Here is a 19,566-nt window from a genome sequence, read left to right on the forward strand (position 1 = left end):
TACTGATCTATCCAGGCAGCCCGTGCGGCAACTGCGCAACAATAGCCTGCAGTGCATACTCCTGCAACATGATCGTCGTGATGATCATCATCAAACACAAACCTCATCCGCATGATACCCAAGATATTTAGGCAGTGCCACCAGGATGCTGAGATAGTATGCAAATGCGTGACAATGCATTTCAGTGCGGTGATGCGGATCACCACACTGAAATGCGTTAGTGTCACGGCCGATGCATGATACTTGGCAGGACTGCAACGGTACCACGGGCTCAAAGTCGTCCATGGTGCGAGTATGCTGGGGTAGGCTGCTGAGGCAAAATTAAAGCAGTGAATGTGGGCGCATTCAAATCTGCGCACGCGTCGCTGCCTCTGCCGCGCACAGCCCCAATCCCCGCAGAGGAAGACCCAGCCCAGGCAAAGCACAACAACTACTACAGTGTCCCGCCCACTGGGCCGGTAACACTGATCCGCGGCCGGAAGTCTTGAAGACAGAGTGAGGAGGAGAAATTGAGTCACTCACGTCACGTCAACATTTAGACAGTAAGTGTTTAGTCAACAACCAGTATGACGGGGTAACTAAAACTAATTGACTGCAGGCAGCGCACAGCATGTACAGTACGGTATACTACTACAGCAGCAGTACAGCACATGCGCTCTGTGCCAGAACCACACACGAGTCATTATACATAAATCAATTACTGACGGATGGCAGGTGCACTTAATGCAGCATGACTGTATAGACCCGGCCCTGATAATTAGGTGCCGGTGCTAAGCACCGGCAAGCTCCCGCTCAAATTAAGCCCTGATACTTCATTCGTCATATCTTGTGAAGGCTTCCATCTATAGACTTGAGTACTTTCCCCAAACTGGATGCAGGAAAATGCCTGTTTTACATGAACACACACATATTTGTTTGGGATTGATGCTGCTGATTTGTTTTTAATTTGTGCACTTCGAACTCTGGTAATCAGGCCCCAGTGCATGTGCTGTGACCGCTAAAACATATTGAAACTGACTATACTTCAAATTGGCACATTTAACCTACCTATAAGTCCCTAGTATATAGCAAAACATGTACCCAGGGGTTGTAAATTAAATGTCACTAGTAGACTGCAGCACATATTGTACCACCACTAAATTGACAGTGCAAATCATGACGGCAGAGTGGACACCAGTAACCTGGCTCCCTTTTAACATTACCAAGTCACCCCCGAGTAGGTCTTAAATGGCCATAAGGCATGGTCATGATATTTAAAGGTAGAACATGTAAAGAAATAATGTTAACCATGTCCTTATAGTGGTAATGCCATAAAAAGCTATAGTTACTGTAGTAGGGTTATCAATTCCATAGGAAAGAATGGGGGTGCCTCTTAAAAGGTAATAAAGTTATCTACGCCTAGGAACCGGATAAAAAGTTCATTTGTTGAACTCTTAAAATATTTATTACAACCCCAACTCATTGATAAATTTGGATCTGTACAAATATTTTACAAAAGGTATTTTTTTAAAGTTACCTTTTTCCCACCTAAAGCCTCTAGAAGCCCATTGGCATGAGCTTCCATCTGTCAGTCTGGACCTGAACAGCTCCTTGATTAGGTGTGAACAGGCTCCAAAAGCTGAGACAAATACCGTGGGGAGGTGTTTTGTTTCTCTGACAGGAAGACCACCTGGACGGTGTGCAGGAACTTAATTAACCTTAAAGGATGCCTAATCTGTCACTGGCAGCTGTAGCTCACACCTAGGCCAGCCTCTCTATTGTCTTCTTAGCCTACCAGGCTCCAATCCCAGTGGGAGAGGTGCTGACCCTAGAACTGGTTTTGAGAGACCACAGAGGAAAGGTTGGTCATTTCCCAGTCCACCCCTCTAGAGTGGGCACAGCAGCTCTGCGCAGGGAAAGAACGATTCTGCCATGTTGGAGTTAAATAAAGAAGGGCACTGTGGGATTGTGCACAGTAGGGCACACAGGAACTGCTACAAAATGGGTAGGTTTACCACTGGCAACTTTTTCCCTATTGGTTAGGAAGGGGTCATGAGTCTGCTCCTACCCGCAGGCCAGTGCCTGGTATAAAAGTGACACCACTGGGTACCCTCTTCAGAACACTCTGGGCCTCCAAAAAACAGCAAAGGAACTGCACCGGCTGTTGAGATTTATGGGGAGAACCACAAGGGATGGACCTACTCCCACTCGTAGCCAGGTCAAAGAAGTGGACTCCAGAACAAGCCCACTTTCCTGCAAAAGCCCAGCTGACAAGTTTCAACTGTAACATCCTTAGACCTTGCTGATGGCTTCTGTCTATTGGAATTAGTCCTGATCCCCAAGTGTGTCCTGAGGTCCTGGAAACCTTGGCTGGTGTCACGGTGTGCCAACCCCACAAAGCTGGGACTTCAAAACATTCTGCAAAATTTCTGCCTGGTACCCGGACCAACGTACCAGCTGATCCACAGAGGTTGCATCGCAAGTGGGCATGACTTTGTCTCAACTCCTACTACTTTTTTCTCCACAGCAGCAAATCTGATTCAGTGGGCCAGACAGTGACCAGCATGCAAGGAATTTTCACCCTCTTCGGCCACAGCCTGCAGTCTTGCCTCACTGAAGGAATCTGACTTCCAGAACAGAGTCATATCGGAAGGTAGAAAGCCTCACCAAGCCTTTTTTCTCCTTTATCCATAACTTCACAAATACCTCATCTTTTGTCAACCTGTTTTTGATGAGCCCATCTTCGTATCTAGACTGAAGCATTGTCCCACTGAAGACTATCTTCATGACACTTTTTTAAGTCCAAATGTAACTCTATGACCAGGACTAACCTGGACCACAAATCCGACGTGCGCTCTATTGCGGTCAACCTCAAACCATACCCTTGTCCCAGTCTAGCACCACCATTTGCCTAAAGTCTGCACTTTCCACTCTTTTGCACTATTTTTATTTTAAATTTTAAACATTCTTATCCCTGGTTTCTCCTATTGAATTGTTGTAATTTTGGTGTCATTTTGTTAATTACAATAGTGTCTATTTTTTAAAATTAAAGTGTGATTTGTAATGTTTTTTTCCCCACTTTTAACTGTTTTGGTACTTCTAATGCTTTACACATTTTCTTATATTATGGCAGTCTGTATCATAACTATCAGGGACTGAGCTCAGGTTCAAATTGTTTAAAACTTTACTGGACCTAGCAAGGACAGTGACATTATTATTTGTGGAGGACTAACATCCACCTCAACTAATAATCAATTTCTCACACTGGTCTTCTCAAGGTGGATCATCCTCAGAGTCATGTGACAGGGTAATGATTAAGCACTGATTCCATTTAAAACTAATGACCACGGAAGAGCCAACTATGTTACACATGTGTTATTGCAATTCATAATATAGGTTCAAACAGCTATGAAATTTGCACTTGTAAAGTGGTAGATTACATTAATGGAATATTTCTGTGTTGTCTTTTGCAATTGCTTTATTGAATGTTGTCTTCTTATGTAAAAGAGTCCTTGGTGTGGCCATTATAGTCGATACTTTATCTTTCACTCCTTTCTGTAAATGTAGCTGGCATAACCCTGCTTCTGCCTCCAGGCATTCTATCTTCTACTACTATGGTTCTTCATGGTAGCAAAATGACCAGTGACAGCATTAGAAAAATCATTTTTGCCAGTAATAGTTGCCAGCATAGTAATAATGCACGATCAGTAGTGGTAGCTCTTATTGTGAAATCAGTAATAGTTCTTATACTAGTTGAACTCTGTTAGAACCTTGTTCAGAGTGCCACAGTGCACGTAGGAGCTACTAGGCCAAACCATGGTGGTGGAGGCCTTTTACTCCAGATGTCCCAGGGCCCGGCCAATTATGGCATCTGAGAAATTGGGACAAGTAGCCCTTCTGCACTTGAGTGGTAGCGTGGATTGAGCAGTCAATGGCTTCTCAGGGATGAGGTAGGTGGAGGGTGAGCACAGGCTCACAATTCATAATAAATGCAGCATCCCCAATAAATGACTGTCAAGTCAAATATGTAGTTTTATGTAAAACTTAATATTTATATATGAACACAAAGTATAATAAAGCACACCACAGATAGTATACAGAGTCTTCATATGGCAGGCACTCTCAACTTCCCTGTCTAAGGACTGTGGTGATTCTCCATAAATGTGTCCCAGTTGGGCCCCGCTAGTGAGTACAATTCTTAGAAGTTCCACGATGGCCTTGAGAAAGTCAGAAATTCTATGCCCCGTAGCATGTTAGCAAGAGCAAGTTTCCCCTGAAGCCTGGCATTTAGTCTTATCTCACTGTCAAGGCCACAGATGTCCGTGGCTCTTTTCCTGTCATGCAGAAAGTCTCCTTGAGTCCGGTGGCTGGTCTTGAGTACACCTCAATTTGTGTAGTTGAATCGCTGCTCAGCCTCCGTGAGTTCCAACGCCCTTCTTCACAGTCACATGCTGTTCCAGGGTGATGGCTCTTTCACTACACCACAAACCCTCTATCAGATGGGGAATCATAAACAGTGGCACACAGGGAGACAGCCCATTCAGGTCACAGTGCTGCACAGCCCGTGTCTGATATTTTATCATTGTGTATATATATTAATGCCTTTTTTTAATATGTCTGTTTATACTACTAAAACATAAAATGAAAATGCAAAAAATAAAATTCTAATAAATAGATTTGACAATACATGTTTGGTTTCCTTAGAGGCATCCACTCACGGTTCAGAGTACAATATAAAATGGTTGGGACCTCTTGTAGGCCCTCTTTTTCTAAAATTACAGGGTAGGTGCCCTTTCTTGTTTGATTCACAGTGCTGCACAGGACAGCAGCCCTTTACTCATTGCAGCTATGCACCAGAGCGACGGCCTCAATCTTCACGTCCCTACCTGGCATACTGAGGTTGTGAGCTGCACCAATAATATAGCCCTCTTCAGGTCACGGCCCTGCACAGGGCAACGGTCTTTCTTCCATCACAGCATAGCACCAGGGTGATGACCCTTGTTCAACTCCTTCGATCCACTTGGCAGGATCCCTACTGGACCTCACTCCCTCCAATCTCCTCCTCACAGAGTCCTCTAGTCTTGGGTCAGGCTGAAGCTGGTGAAAGCAGAGAGAGACTGGCAGATCCTCAATCTGCAGTCCTGGTCACACCAGGCAGAAGTGGTTTTAAGCTTCTCCACGTTAATATACAGCTTCTGTTTGACAATTTGGAAGTCTTAAACTCCGCTATTTATAATCTGCTACCAGACACCAATGTGATTTAGTGTCTCAGTCTTTGAAATTTGTGGTCCGGGTGTTCTTCCTTTGTCCATAAAGAAGGTAATCACACTAGGAGCGACTCCAAGTTTGATAGCCCCAGAACAAAGGCCCTGCAAGGGGATGGAGGTTCACAGCTGGATGTCAGCCTCACTTATAAATGCTCATCAAAATGTTGTCAAAGGGCACAGTACTACTCTTTATGATTATCTTATCAGCCCCAAATCCTTCCTGAGATGTGCCCAGGCACCTTTGACTAGAATCAAAGAGGCCATTTGAAGTGCACAAAGTGCATGGTTCTCCCTTCCTTAAGTGTGAGTGTCCCAGCTACCCTTTAGAAAAGTAGCAATCCACAAACCCTTAGGCACTGCACGTAGACACACATGGAGGCTTCCGTGCACAACTCTCAGACACACATACATACAAGCGTGCTGTATACCAACACATAGCGGTACAAAAGGGGGTGGTGATGGACGGAGCATCTGAACATTTCAAACACTCACACCCAGTCAAAAGATCTGGGTATAGTCCATCACCATTCTTTAGCCCGCTCTGCCACCCCAGTTCAGACATGGCCATATGCAAATCAGTCTGACCCTGTGCCTCATGGGAACAGTCCAGCCCGAACTGCCAAGCCATGGCTTCCTTGGACCGGAAACAAGCTTCCTATGACCAGTTTCTGGCATTTCAGCCGTCTTCAGCCAGGCTTGCTTGAATCCAGTGGCAAAGTGAGCAAGGGACTCACGTCTGAGCATACCCTGCCAACTTATGGCGAACAAAGCGGTACCAAAGGGGGTGGTGATGGAAGGAGCATCTGAACCAATCAAACACTCACACCCAGTCAAAAGATCTGGGTATAGTCCATCACCGTTCTTTAGCCCACTCTGCCACCCCAGTTCAGACATGGCCATATGCAAATCAGTCTGACCCTGTGCCTCATGGGAACAGTCCAGCCCGAACTGCCAAGCCATGCCTTCCTTGGACCGGAAACAAGCTTCCTAGGACCGATTTCTGGCATTTCAGCTGTCTTCAGCCAGGCTTGCTTGAATCCAGTGGCAAAGTGAGCAAGGGACTCACATCTGAGCATACCCTGCCAACTTATGGTGAACAAAGCGGTACCAAAGGGGGTGGTGATGGACGGAGCATCTGAACCAATCAAACACTCACACCCAGTCAAAAGATCTGGGTTTAATCCATCCCCGTTCTTTAGCCCACTCTGCCACCCCAGTTCAGACATGGCCATATGCAAATCAGTCTAACCCTTTTCCTCATGGGAACAGTCCAGCCCGAACTGCCAAGCCATGCCTTCCCTGGACAGGAAACAAGCTTCCTAGGACCGGTTTCTGGCATTTCAGCCATCTTCAGCCAGGCTTGCTTGAATCCAGTGGCAAAGTGAGCAATGACTCACGTCTGAGCATACCCTGCCAACTTATGGCGAACAAAGCGGTACAAAAGGGGGTGGTGATGGACGGAGCATCTGAACCAATCAAACACTCACACCCAGTCAAAAGATCTGGGTTTAATCCATCACCGTTCTTTAGCCCACTCTGCCACCCCAGTTCAGACATGGCCATATGCAAATCAGTCTGACCCTGTGCCTCATGGGAACAGTCCAGCCCGAACTGCCAAGCCATGCCTTCCTTGGCCCGGAAACAAGCTTCCTAGGACCGGTTTCTGGCATTTCAGCCGTCTTCAGCCAGGCTTGCTTGAATCTAGTGGCAAAGTGAGCAAGGGACTCACGTCTGAGCATACCCTGCCAACTTATGGCGAAAAGAGGTACTGTGACTGGGGGTGAATGGTTTGCCATTGTGCAACATTCCGTCCATCATCTTGTGTGTTTTGCTGTTCAAGATCTGTGACTGGGGGTGAATGGTTTGCCATTGTGCAACATTCCGTCCATCATCTTGTGTGTTTTGCTGTTCACCCTATGTGGGAAGGGAAGGGTATACCTAGACGTGAGTCCCTTGCTCACTTTGCCACTAGATTCAAGCAAGCCTGGCTGAAGACGGCTGAAATGCCAGAAACCGGTCCTAGGAAGCTTGTTTCCGGGCCAGGGAAGGCATGGCTTGGCAGTTCCGGCTGGACTGTTCCCATGAGGCACAGGGTCAGACTGATTTGCATATGGCCATGTCTGAACTGGGGTGGCAGAGTGGGCTAAAGAACGGTGATGGATTAAACCCAGATCTTTTGACTGGGTGTGAGTGTTTGATTGGTTCAGATGCTCCGTCCATCACCACCCCCTTTTGTATCGCTTTGTTCGCCATAAGTTGGCAGGGTATGCTCAGACGTGAGTCCCTTGCTCACTTTGCCACTGGATTCAAGCAAGCCTGGCTGAAGACGGCTGAAATGCCAGAAACCGGTCCTAGGAAGCTTGTTTCCTGTCCAGGGAAGGCATGGCTTGGCAGTTCGGGCTGGACTGTTCCCATGAGGAAAAGGGTTAGACTGATTTGCATATGGCCATGTCTGAACTGGGGTGGCAGAGTGGGCTAAAGAACGGGGATGGATTAAACCCAGATCTTTTGACTGGGTGTGAGTGTTTGATTGGTTCAGATGCTCCGTCCATCACCACCCCCTTTGGTACCGCTTTGTTCACCATAAGTTGGCAGGGTATGCTCAGATGTGAGTCCCTTGCTCACTTTGCCACTGGATTCAAGCAAGCCTGGCTGAAGACAGCTGAAATGCCAGAAATCGGTCCTAGGAAGCTTGTTTCCGGTCCAAGGAAGGCATGGCTTGGCAGTTCGGGCTGGACTGTTCCCATGAGGCACAGGGTCAGACTGATTTGCGTATGGCCATGCCTGAACCGGGGTGGCTTGGTGGATTAAACCCAGATCTGTGACTGGGGCTGAATGATTTGCCATTGTGCAACATTCCGTTCATCATCTTGTGTGTTTTGCTGTATACCAACACATAAGCAGGCCTCCAATTACTGCATGCACAGGCACACTTACATGCCAGCGTGATGCACCGAAAGATGCATGCACTGACAGTGCTGCATTCATCCTGATGTAGACTAAGAGTGAGCTAAGGACATAGCAGCTGAACCTTACGTGAGTGGGCCAGTAGGCCCCACTTCCATGACAGAGGTAGAAAAGGCTGGCCATATTACTGATAACATTACAAAACGGTATGTTGCCACTACCTTGCTCGTGTTACTTTGCTTTTGGTAAGCGTAGTAGCTATTTGCTACATCTGGACTGGAGGGAGGGTCACTCTACACACGGGCACCACCCTGGAGAGCTCGTTCTCAGTTTGACTGTTCATCTTTGGAATCCCTGCATCTCTCCATCACTCGGGACCGATTCTGCTCGCTGAAGCAGCATCCAATATTGATACCAACCCGCGGATTCCCACGGGCAGAGAGCAAGAGCCACTGATGAAAAAATCTGGTGTTTCAGCGAGGACCAAGATGGCAGCCGGAGCCCGCCCGTGATGAGAGACGGCCCAACCCCTCTGAGCAACGTTGCGGCTACAGACTCTACGGACACATCGGCACCCTGAGGATCGCAGTGGTGAGCCCAGCGAAGTGCGCTCGGGGTTTCTGGAGGCGATGGAGTCTGCGGCGCTTTACATCCTTAATGCCTGACTTTAACATGGCGGCCGCAATTGCCCTCAAATGCGCCTGGAGCTGAAGTTCCATGTCGACCCTGCTCTCCAGGCTACAGAGGTGATCTTTGCAGCACTCCACTCCGGAATAGAGAGCGGGTTCCAACGCAGGGATTTGGTTGGAGGCGCTTGGGCATAAAATCGCTTCCCTAACTTGTGTACCTGGCCCCGAAATTAGATTTTTCGGTTGCGAGCACCGATGAGCAAGATGGCGCCTGCCCCAAACGGACCGGTTGCGGATTACCCTAAATTACAATTTATGACATTGCCAGCGGCTGGTTGCTGAATATACCTGTGACTCATAAAAGACAATGTCTAAAATGACGGCTGACACAAACCCTCCTGCGTCTCTCCTGACCTTATTTCCCTCATCCCCCTACCACTCTCCGCTCTACTCTTCTCCACTTTTCTGATACCGACCTTTGCCCTCACCTGTCCTGGCCCTTAATCCCCACCCTGTTTATCTGTGAATTTTCCCACGTCAATTGAGATCTAGCTATTTTGTCTGATGCCCAATGGAGCAACTTGGTTTAGTTATAGGGGAGACAGGCCAGGGATTCCCTCCTTGGACGTCACCTACCCAGTCCGTCTTTAGATAAACTTCCTATCATCTCTCCTGTCGTCTTCCCGCATCCTCCCTCTATTTATGTCTCTCCTCTCCCAATGTACTGAGACTGAACTATTTTGTCTGATGCCCGATGGAGCTACCTGGTTTAGCTATAGGCAAGATGGGCCGTGGATTCCCTCCTTGGTCGTCACCTACCCAGTCCGTCTTTAGACAGACTTCCTTTAGTCTCTCCTTGTTGTTTCTTCCCTTATCCTCCATTTCTAACCTCCCCTGCACCCTCCACTACTTTTCTCTCCCCTTTCTCTCGTCTCCCAATGTATTGCCTATTGTTTGACGTATTGTGTAATTGTTGATCTTTTCTGTTACATTGTTGATTCTCATGTAAAGCGCTCTGATACCTTCGGGTCTAGCCAGCGCTATATAAAGCTCTTTAAATAAAATGAATAAATAAAAATAAATAAAAGGGTGGTGCTTTGTGCGCCTCTCCCTGTCTACCCAGACCACAATCCATGAGACAGCCTAACTCATGGCACACACACATGATCCGTGATCGCCCATGACCAAAATTGTTTCCAAGAATCCAGATATTAGCTCAGCTGGGCCACCCCGGGCAGGGGTTCATACTTATTGCCATGCATATTACACATCCATGGTAGATATATGTGTAGTGGAACTGCTGCTGGCAATAGTAGCACCAGAAGTAAGGCAACTAGTAATGGTATTACAAGGAATATTTGTGATGCTAGTACAAGTAGTAGTAATGCTACTTACTAGAAGAAGTTTGAGTTGCAGGGTTTTAGTACTAGCAGTAAAAACACAGCAACTAGTAGTTAGAGTAGTATTAGTAGTATCAACAGTAGTGGTGGTATTCATAATGCTAGTAATATTAGTAGAAGTACTAAAACAATGAAAAAGTTCACTGCCATGGGCACCATCCAATAAATAGAAAAAAAGACAGGATGCTGTATGTTGTATTAGTTGAAATACATAATTTTCGTGATGCCTACTAATTTAGTTTGCAATCAACATTTATAAATCTTTGCACCACGTTTCACAACATTAGTCTCTATTGTGAGGCTGTGGGCAGACATACAAAAACTAAAAAAGTAAAAATCGATTTGAACTTGCAAATTTAAAAAGCAAAAATTCTCGTTTTTTCAACAGTGATTCTTGTTTACCTCCATAGGTAAAGAAATTCATAAAAAAGCACTTACTAAATAGATAGGCCTTCCTCTTAGTATTGTGCATTTTGAAAGCTCAATCAAGTAGACGGTATTCCTATTTCATGCTTACTCAGTTTGTTTCTCAAAAGTCAATCATCAATCTAGCCACTTACAAATGCACTGCCCAAAATAGCTTGGCTTTAATCTAATTTTTGAGCGCTGCGTATTCGGTATTATCAGTATTATCTAGCATGAATCCCAGAAATGTCTTATCTATAATGACTTTTTTAGCTCTTCTAGCGTCCTCCCCAGCCTGGGTCCTGCCATAGACAACACCACACACGGAGCTTAGTCTAACACGTCCTAATTCTTGTGCATGTAACCACACACACATTATTCTGAACCTGCATTCACTTCACTATGCTCGAACGCTTAAATCACAATTCTATGGAGTCCATCAGGAGCCAAAAACACACAACACTACAGCTCCTCCTCTGTTAAAAATATATATTTTTTACAAATATAGATAACTATAACTCTTCAGTGAGTCTTTGTGGCACTCTGATCACATGTCCCGACTGTGTCTTCGGATACTGAGGACAGGCAGCCAAAGTGTCCATGACCTGCATTGGCGATATAGGAGCACCTGCAGTCCAGGGGTCTCCAACTGTCCTTTCAAACCCAGTCTCTACATTAACATCGGCACCTGACGAGTGATGAGCCACATGTTTGTAATGCAAGGAGTCTTGCTTGATAAACTTCCAAGGACGTTGGAAAGTCACCATGTGTCCATTTCTGGTCACAACATGAAAGGGCTAAGCATTTAAGGGAGCATCAGATTTCCGTTTTCTAGGCTGATGGACAAGCACTCGATCTCAGGCAAACGCAATGTCTTTTGAATACCATCGCTTTTCTGCATTTGCCTTCATTTTCTTTTGATGATCCAAGTCCCTTATATGGATTTTTTCCTCAGCACTTGATCTTCTGTTGGTCCATTGAGGTAACTTGGTCCTCACGGCTCTCCTGAACATGTAGGGCATTCACCTGTGGTCAAGTGAGAGGTCAAACAGTAAGGTTGTAGATTATAATTTTAGATAGATTTAAGGTTGAGCTTTTCCAATACAGCACACTAAACAGCTTTTTTGAGAGAACTTATGAAACCTTCGACGAGGCCATTGGACTGTGGCCTAAGAGGTGTGCTCCTCTGATGCTTCCCATTAAGATGACTGAGAAAGTCTCTGAATTCTAAATTGTTGAAAGATGGGCTGTTGTCAGATTTTAGGATCACAGGAACACCACATGTCGTGAAGATAATAGCTACTCTCTTGATGACTCTTTCTTGAGTGGTGGAGGCAAGATATTCTATCCTTGGAAAGCATGAGTATTCATCAACAATCACCATCATGTGATGCCCATTGTCAAGACGACCAAGAAGACAATGGCAATTAGTTCCCGTGCATGCTTTGGCAACTCTGACATTGTTGAGGTGTTTTGAGTGATTTCTGTTGAAAGGCAGTTGCATAGATGATAGGCCTTCAATTGTCTTTCAACTCTCTCATCCAGATGAGGAAAACGGACTGGGTCTAGGAGAGCTTGTTTTGTGGCACGTATGCCACAATGTCTTTCATGGACCACTCCAATTATCTGTTGATGCAGACTCTCCGAAATAACAATTCTCGAACCTCTTAGAATAATGCCTACTTACGTAATGGACAATTCATCTTTGATAGTTTTAAACTTCTGGTAGTCACTGTCACTGTTAAAATGTTGAGTACGCTGGTTCCAAGACCACTGAATAATAATGTCTTTCAGTTTCAACATGTCGCCCTCTTGACTTGTGGCAGTGACATTTTGTTTCAATGAAATGGTAGCTGGTGTGCTGTATTTTGCAATAAAAATTTTGGAAGCTTCAGCGGTCTTAAAAAGGGTACCAGTGCACTGTAGAGGCACTTCTCACAAGCAGGGTTTTGATCTTTCCCTGTACGGTGTATAATTGTGTAGTCGTATTCTTGTAATCGTAGACCCCAACGTTCAATGCGAGAAGGGATATTGGCCTTTGTATTGCCAAAGATGGTCAACAACCCTTGATGATCTGTCACAAGCATGAAAGGTTTTCCAAATAGGAATATGTTGAAATGTTCATAATACCACATCACTGTTAAATTTTCTTTTTCAGGTTGAGAATAAGAAAGTTCAGTTTAGGCCAAACTTCTGCTTGCATATGCCACAATATGCCTTCGAGCATTTGGATGTTCACTGTGCTGTGCAAGGATTGCACCTAACCCGACTGGACTAACGTCAACAACAACCTCCGAATGAAGCTTTGGATCAAAGTATGCCATTTCAGAAGCGTTCTCGATAGCTTGTTTGATTCTCTTGAAACTTTGCTCTCATCCATGCGACCAATGAAATGAAACATTTTGTTTCTTCAATTCGCTCAGAGGGGCACTTATAGTGGCAAAGTCTATTACATATCTAAAACAATAACTAGCCATGCCAAAAATGAACTTAACCTGTAAACGTGCTGTTGGGGATTGGCAGGTCTTAGCACTTGCACTTTAGCTGGATCAGGTGACCCACCCCCCCATCATTAAAGATAATGCTAAAGTATTTTAACTTTGTCATAACGAAACTCACATTTGTCGGCATTCAAAGTCAAACGTGCCTCCATAAGTAAACAATACACTTGCATGAGAGCTTCATCATGCTCCTTCTGTGTTCCTCCAAAAACCAGTATGTCATCACTATAATTAAACGCATTCATGACAGGCTGTATGACACGTCGAATGACATCTTGAAACAGCTCTGCAGCTATGACACACCAAAACATAGTCTTTTGTTTCAGAACAGACCAATATGTGTAGAAAAGTTTGTAACGTACCCTCAATTCACCTTGAGTTGCAACTGTTGATATTTTTTATTCAAACCAAGGTGAGAGAATATACTTGCACCATTTAATTGAGTTATCATGTAAGCGATGTGCGGACCTAGATGTCATTCTCGTTCAATTGCTTGACGCATGTCAGTGCAGATGCATACAGATTCTTCACTGTCCTTTTTGGCACTGTCACTATGAGAGTAACCCAGGGCATTGGACCAGTGGATTTTCTCAATGATATCATGTTTGAGCAATGGTTGAAGGTCTTTTTCAACAGCTTCCTGAAAATGAAATGTGTCTCTGTGAAATAGGACGGACGTCCTCATTAATGTGTAATTGCACTTTTATAGTCTTCAGTTTTCCAAACCCATGAAACAAGGAAGGGAACTGGCTTACTATTTTGTGATGAGCACTCATGGTATAGCCATGCTGTACCTAGAAGTACATGAATGGGTGCTTGAATTTTCGTTTTCTTGTGTTTCATCGCTGCTTTAAATGAACCTTGCCTTTTCAATGGTGCAGATGCAGCCCATGTATACACCTTAGCTTTTGACGGCTCAATTTGTGGCAATGGAGATAGTTCATTGTATTTCTCCTCAGGCTTTATGTTTATCAACGCACCACTGTGGATGATAAAAGGTATTAAGCAACCGTTTACCTTTAGGGTAATCTTCAGACAATGCCTGAATTAATTTGGTGCTTTTTCATTTCAACTTTTCTTGGACCTGTATTTTTCTTCCCAAGCGGCCAGTCCAACATGCGCACATTGTTCTGACGTAAACATTGACATGGCACAACCATCATCTTCACTTTCACTTGATGTAGATATGGAAGAACTCTTGATTTAGATGTCGATCAACTTAGTTTGGTGCTGATTTGTGTAAATTGGTGTGGTCTTGTGGGCATGCATTGAGCGTCACTTTTGAAGCATTCGGGCAGCCATTTTGTCTTTGCACTATGACTGGCTTCTTTTCTCCAATGCCTAGCAAACCATCACAAATGGTTCTCCTTCCCACAACATTTGCACATCTGTCCATTGGTGAGACATCTACCTTCATGTGGAAATGGAAATCCACACCCAAAGCGCAATTTCTTCTTCTTTGGAGTCATCATCTTTTGTCCATCTGTCTTATACTTTGGTTTACATTGTATGTTCATGACTGATCTACTCTGGGCACTTCCAGCCTCTATGTTAGCACCTTATCAATCAGCACACTCTTCAACTCGGGCAGATATGAAAAATTGCTTCCAACTAAGAGTTTCTCTCAGCATTAAGTAAGGGCGAATTTTGCGAATTCGCGGTTCCCCGAAATCGCACGAATTCGCAAAGAAATCCGCGAATTCGTGGATTTCCCACCGAAATCATGAATTTTTTTGCAATTGCACTATACTCAACTGTAGTACTTTCTAATGGCTAATCAGTAAGTGCTACCTCGTTGGGTAAATGTATCATGCTTTTCCTACACTACAGCTGCGTAAAGGCCCAGAAGAGTTGTCCAGTCACCATGTGTGTCTGTAACTTTGCCACCGCGCCCATAGGCGCCGAGGTCCCTCGAGTGAGCTGTCCATCACAGTGGGGGAAAGGGCGGGAAAAGGTTGCATAGCCTAGTGTGTGTGGGGCTGGGCTTCTGTGCGAGTTCACATGCCTCTTGTTTATAAAGGGTCAGAGACCGATGAGAGCAGCAGATGAGGAGAAAGCAGTAAGTGCTACCTCGTTGGGTAAATGTATCGTGCTTTTCCTACACTACAGCTGCGTAAAGGCCCAGAAGTGTTGTCCAGTCACCGAGTGTGTCTGTAACTTTGCCACCGTGCAAATAAGCGCCAAGGTCCCTCGAGTGGGCTGTCCATCACAGTGGGGGAAAGGGCGGGAAGAGGTTGCATAGCCTAGTGTGTGTGGGGCCGGGCTTCTGTGCGAGTTCACATGCCTCTTTTTTATAAAGGGTCAGAGACCGATCAGAGCAGCAGATGAGAGATAGCAGCCTCCTGGTCACTGGAAGTACAGGGGGATTGCGCTCGAGAAACTCGTGGATGCCTAGACCTCCATCACGGATTACAGCTATTTGTAGATGGTAGATTTGGGGAGAAAGCACACCTGCCTAGCATCGACCGTGCTCACTAGATTCTTGGGCTGATTATAATGCGCTGCTGAATTTGTAACGCTTCAACTCGGACACCTGCTTCATTTATATCTGTAAGTGCTTTCTGCTGAGGTTTAATTTTTGTGACAGGAGCCTCATTACCTAATTGTAACTATTCTCTGACCCTGCTTCGAGGGTTAGAGCAGGGTCAGAGAATAGTTGCAAGTAGGCAACGAGGCACCGCTCAGGAAGCACTTATAGGGTTACAGCAGGTGCCCAAGTTGAAATTAATTTCTTTGTAACCCTTTTGTAAATGGTTACAAAGAAATTAGCTTCAACTTGGGCACCTGCTGCTGTAACCCTGTAAGTGCTTCATGGAAAATTTGTCCTGCTCGCGGATTCGCAGATTTTTCTGCGATTTCGTGAGATTCGCGGATCGCGAAATTGCAGAAAATCCGCAGATTCCGCGAGCGGAACAAATTTTCGGCCCACACTTACTCAGCATTCATCTCTGAATGAGTCTGACAGGCATCTGTCAATATCTCTGAGGCATGTAGCTTCCTCATCATTGCATTCATTGAACTTACAGTGTTTGATGAGCGTACGCAGTCTGTCAACAAATGAGTTGATGGTTTCACCATCTTGCTGTTGTTCTTGAATACAAATGTATTTTTCATAATCTACATTCGCATTGCATTAAATTTGAGTTTAAAGGCTTCTTTAATTTGACAATACGTAATCTCGTCAACTTGCAGCATTTTCTTCAGGACTTCTTTTACACCTTAACCAGCTAGATTCTTAAGGTATTTGATTATCTTTTTCTTATCTGTTTCTTCTAGTACATCAATGAAATTATCAAATGTCTCTATTCAAGCATTCCATCTGTCGCCAATATTCACCTTTTTGGCAGTATCGAATGGTGATGGTGGTTTCAGGAAGGTGACTGCTTTATAACCATTGATGTGATTGGCTGACACTGAGAATGGAGGTTTTGCTGACATTGTCTGCTGTCCACTAGGGCCTGCTTCATTTATACCATCTCTAAGGCCTTGTGCTGTTCTGGCTTAGGTGTCATCCTGGCCTGTTGATGGAACTGTGATCTCTCTCTGGGTCACCACTTTTCTGGAGACTTCTGGAGTTGTTCTGAGTCGGAACCCAGTAGTTTTGATGGTGTCCCTCTTCGGGTATGGACAGTTCCACCGACCGGCGTGAGTGGTGGCCAGCGGACATGTGTCCTTCGCTCTGTCATCTATGGTTGCCAAAAATTTGGGAGTCCGGTTTGATAATAACCTTTCGTTCAAATCGCACATTCTCAGCCTGACAGGCACCTGCTTCGGCATCCTAAAGATGCTCCGGAAGTTCTTACCACTACTTACGGAGGAGCATAGAAAGATCACTGTCCAAGCTCTAATAGGATCTAGATTGGACTATGCTAATGCCCTCTATCTAGGGCTTCCGGACTACCTGATCCAGCGGTTGCAAGTGGTGCAGAACTCCGCGGCCCGCGCCATTTTTGGCCTTCATAGGCGGGCTAGAACAACCGGGTTATTGCAGTCACTTCATTGGCTGCCCATCCGAAAGCAGATTATGTTTAAAGCGCTGACTCTGGTGCATAAAGCACTCTATGGCCAGGGAGCAAAGTATCTGCAGCGCAGGCTGGCTTTCTATCGCCCGGCACGCTCATTGCGCTCGGAAACTTTGTTCATGGCCGTGGTCCCACGAGTGAGGAAGGCTCGCACCGGAGGTCGCTCTTTTAGCCTCAGGGCACCCCAGTTGTGGAATTCCTTGCCCCTTGCCCTATGCAGCACTCCCAGTCTGCTGCTGTTCAGAAAAAACCTTAAGACCTGGCTTTTTAATCTGTAGGATGTTTTGTTTTCTCCTTTTTTTTTTGTTTCTATCACTGTTATGTTTTTTTAATTGCTGAGCTGCCAACATAAAGCGCCGGAACACTCTTCCTGAGTAGCCGTGCGCTATATAAATAAACTTATAACATAACATAACATAACATAACAACCCTGGGCACTTCTTCTGAGGCCACTCCACTCGGCTTTCTTCCCTTACGGGTGATTGTGCGCTTTACAAATGTGGACTTGACTTGACTTGACTCAGTTCTGGTAAGCAGAAAACTGATTATTGTATTTGAATGGCTTTGTTTGAAAGCGCCTCTTTGTACTGCCTGACACCTGGTTGATCTCTGCCTCACAGCACGTCCGATAGCATCTTTATCTGCCAATTTGCTTTCGCTTTTTGCTGCTCTTTCAAAACCAGGTTGCAACCACCATTAGCATTATAATTCAGTATAATGTATGGCTTTAGGTTGCGTAGTAGCACGGCACCAGTCTTTGCAGCCTTCCCAGCATATTCTTGGCCAACGATGTGTATATTTTTCAGTATATCTCTCATTTACTTCAAATGCTTTACACAGTCTGGAGTGACACTTTTACGCCAGAGATGCCTAACCTCGATTTTGGCACTTCAACTGAGGCACACGTGGCACACACAAGCAGTTTGCTGGGCAAACTCTCTGGACAGCACTGTTGGTCTTCGGGTTAGTTATCCCATCCTCGTCTCCAGTTGTAGCATTCTCCCCAGCCTAGGTACACGCTAATGACATCACCACAAAGAGAGCTTAGTATAACCCGCCTTTATTCTTCTGTTTATACCCGCAACCTCAACATTATGCTCCAAAGCTCATGTCACAGTTCTAAGGAGTCCATCAGGAGCCAAAAGGATTCTGTCATTGCTAACAGCTGAAAAAGATTTACTGCTCCTCAGAAGAACATAGCGGGAGCAGCTGCAAAGTCAATCCAACTGGCAATGCAGCTCAGGCATACAGGCGAGCAGGTTGGTCCCGGTCTTTTTCTGATTCTCAGAGCACTTTGGGCCAAAATGTGTCCTTGGTTTTGGCTTTTGGCAGGGCTGGCCTGTGAGGGTACAAGGGAGGCTCCAGGCATCAAAGCAGTCCTCCCAGGTACAAGAGCAGTCTGGCAGAGTGCACAGAAGGTCACAGCAGCAGGCAGTCCTCTGAGAGTCCTTAAACACGTCTAGTAGTGAACTGGAAAGTAGGTCTGTAGATTTTTATTACCCAGTGACCTTCTTCTGGAAGGCAGGAGAAGCTCCTGGCAAGTTTACTTGAAGTGCATGGAATTTACTGACTCCCCTGCCCTTTGTATGTATGCAGAGCACAGGCTTTCAACTTGTAAGTAGGGCTGTGCTCAGCTTCGTCCCCATCCTGCTAGGAGATCGTCCATTAAGGAACACCTAATCCATCTACTATGTGCCTGGAGGAATTCACAAGGTGTTACTGTCAGCCACACTCAGTCATGTTACTCAAGACAGGCTGCAGGCACTGAGGGCTAAGAGCAGGAAAATGACAACTTTCTTAAAGGGGAATTGTCAAAATTGTACGGTAAAATTCGACTTTACCATTAAAGAGGGTTTATGATCTCAGTTTCATAGGTACCAAACATGAGATATCCACTTGCTCCCAATCAGAAATTACAGCTTAATAAATGTAATAAGGAAGCCCCAGTGTTGTCCTGTGGAATGAGAAGGCCTCACAGTAGTGAAAAACAAATGTAGGAGTTTTACACTACCAGGACATGTAATTCACAAAAGTACATGTCAAACTTTTTAATTACAGAGCGCCCTGGCTTATGGGCTACCTAGGACTTTCCTTAGGGGTGACTTATGTGTAAGAAAAGAGAGTTTAAGGCTTGGCGAGGGAGTTTAAATGCCATGTCGACATGGCTGTTTAACACTGTATTCAGGTTGCAATGACAGGCCTGGGACAGGTGCTTCTTAGGTGTTTTTTTTTTTTTTTTTTTTTTTTTTAGGTGGCACAATCAGTGATGAAGGCCCACTGGCAGCAATTCATTTTCGGTCCCTGAGTATAAGGTATACCACTCTACAAGTGACTTATAAGTAAATTAAATATTCCAATTAGGAATGTGCCAATCTAACCATGTCTAGGGGAATGAGCACAGGCACTTTAGCACTGGTAAGGGACGACCACCCTAAGGCTGCCACGTCTAACAACTA

The sequence above is a fragment of the Lissotriton helveticus genome, chromosome 1_1 (genome assembly GCF_964261635.1).
Source record: "Lissotriton helveticus chromosome 1_1, aLisHel1.1, whole genome shotgun sequence".
Taxonomy (NCBI): domain Eukaryota; kingdom Metazoa; phylum Chordata; class Amphibia; order Caudata; family Salamandridae; genus Lissotriton; species Lissotriton helveticus.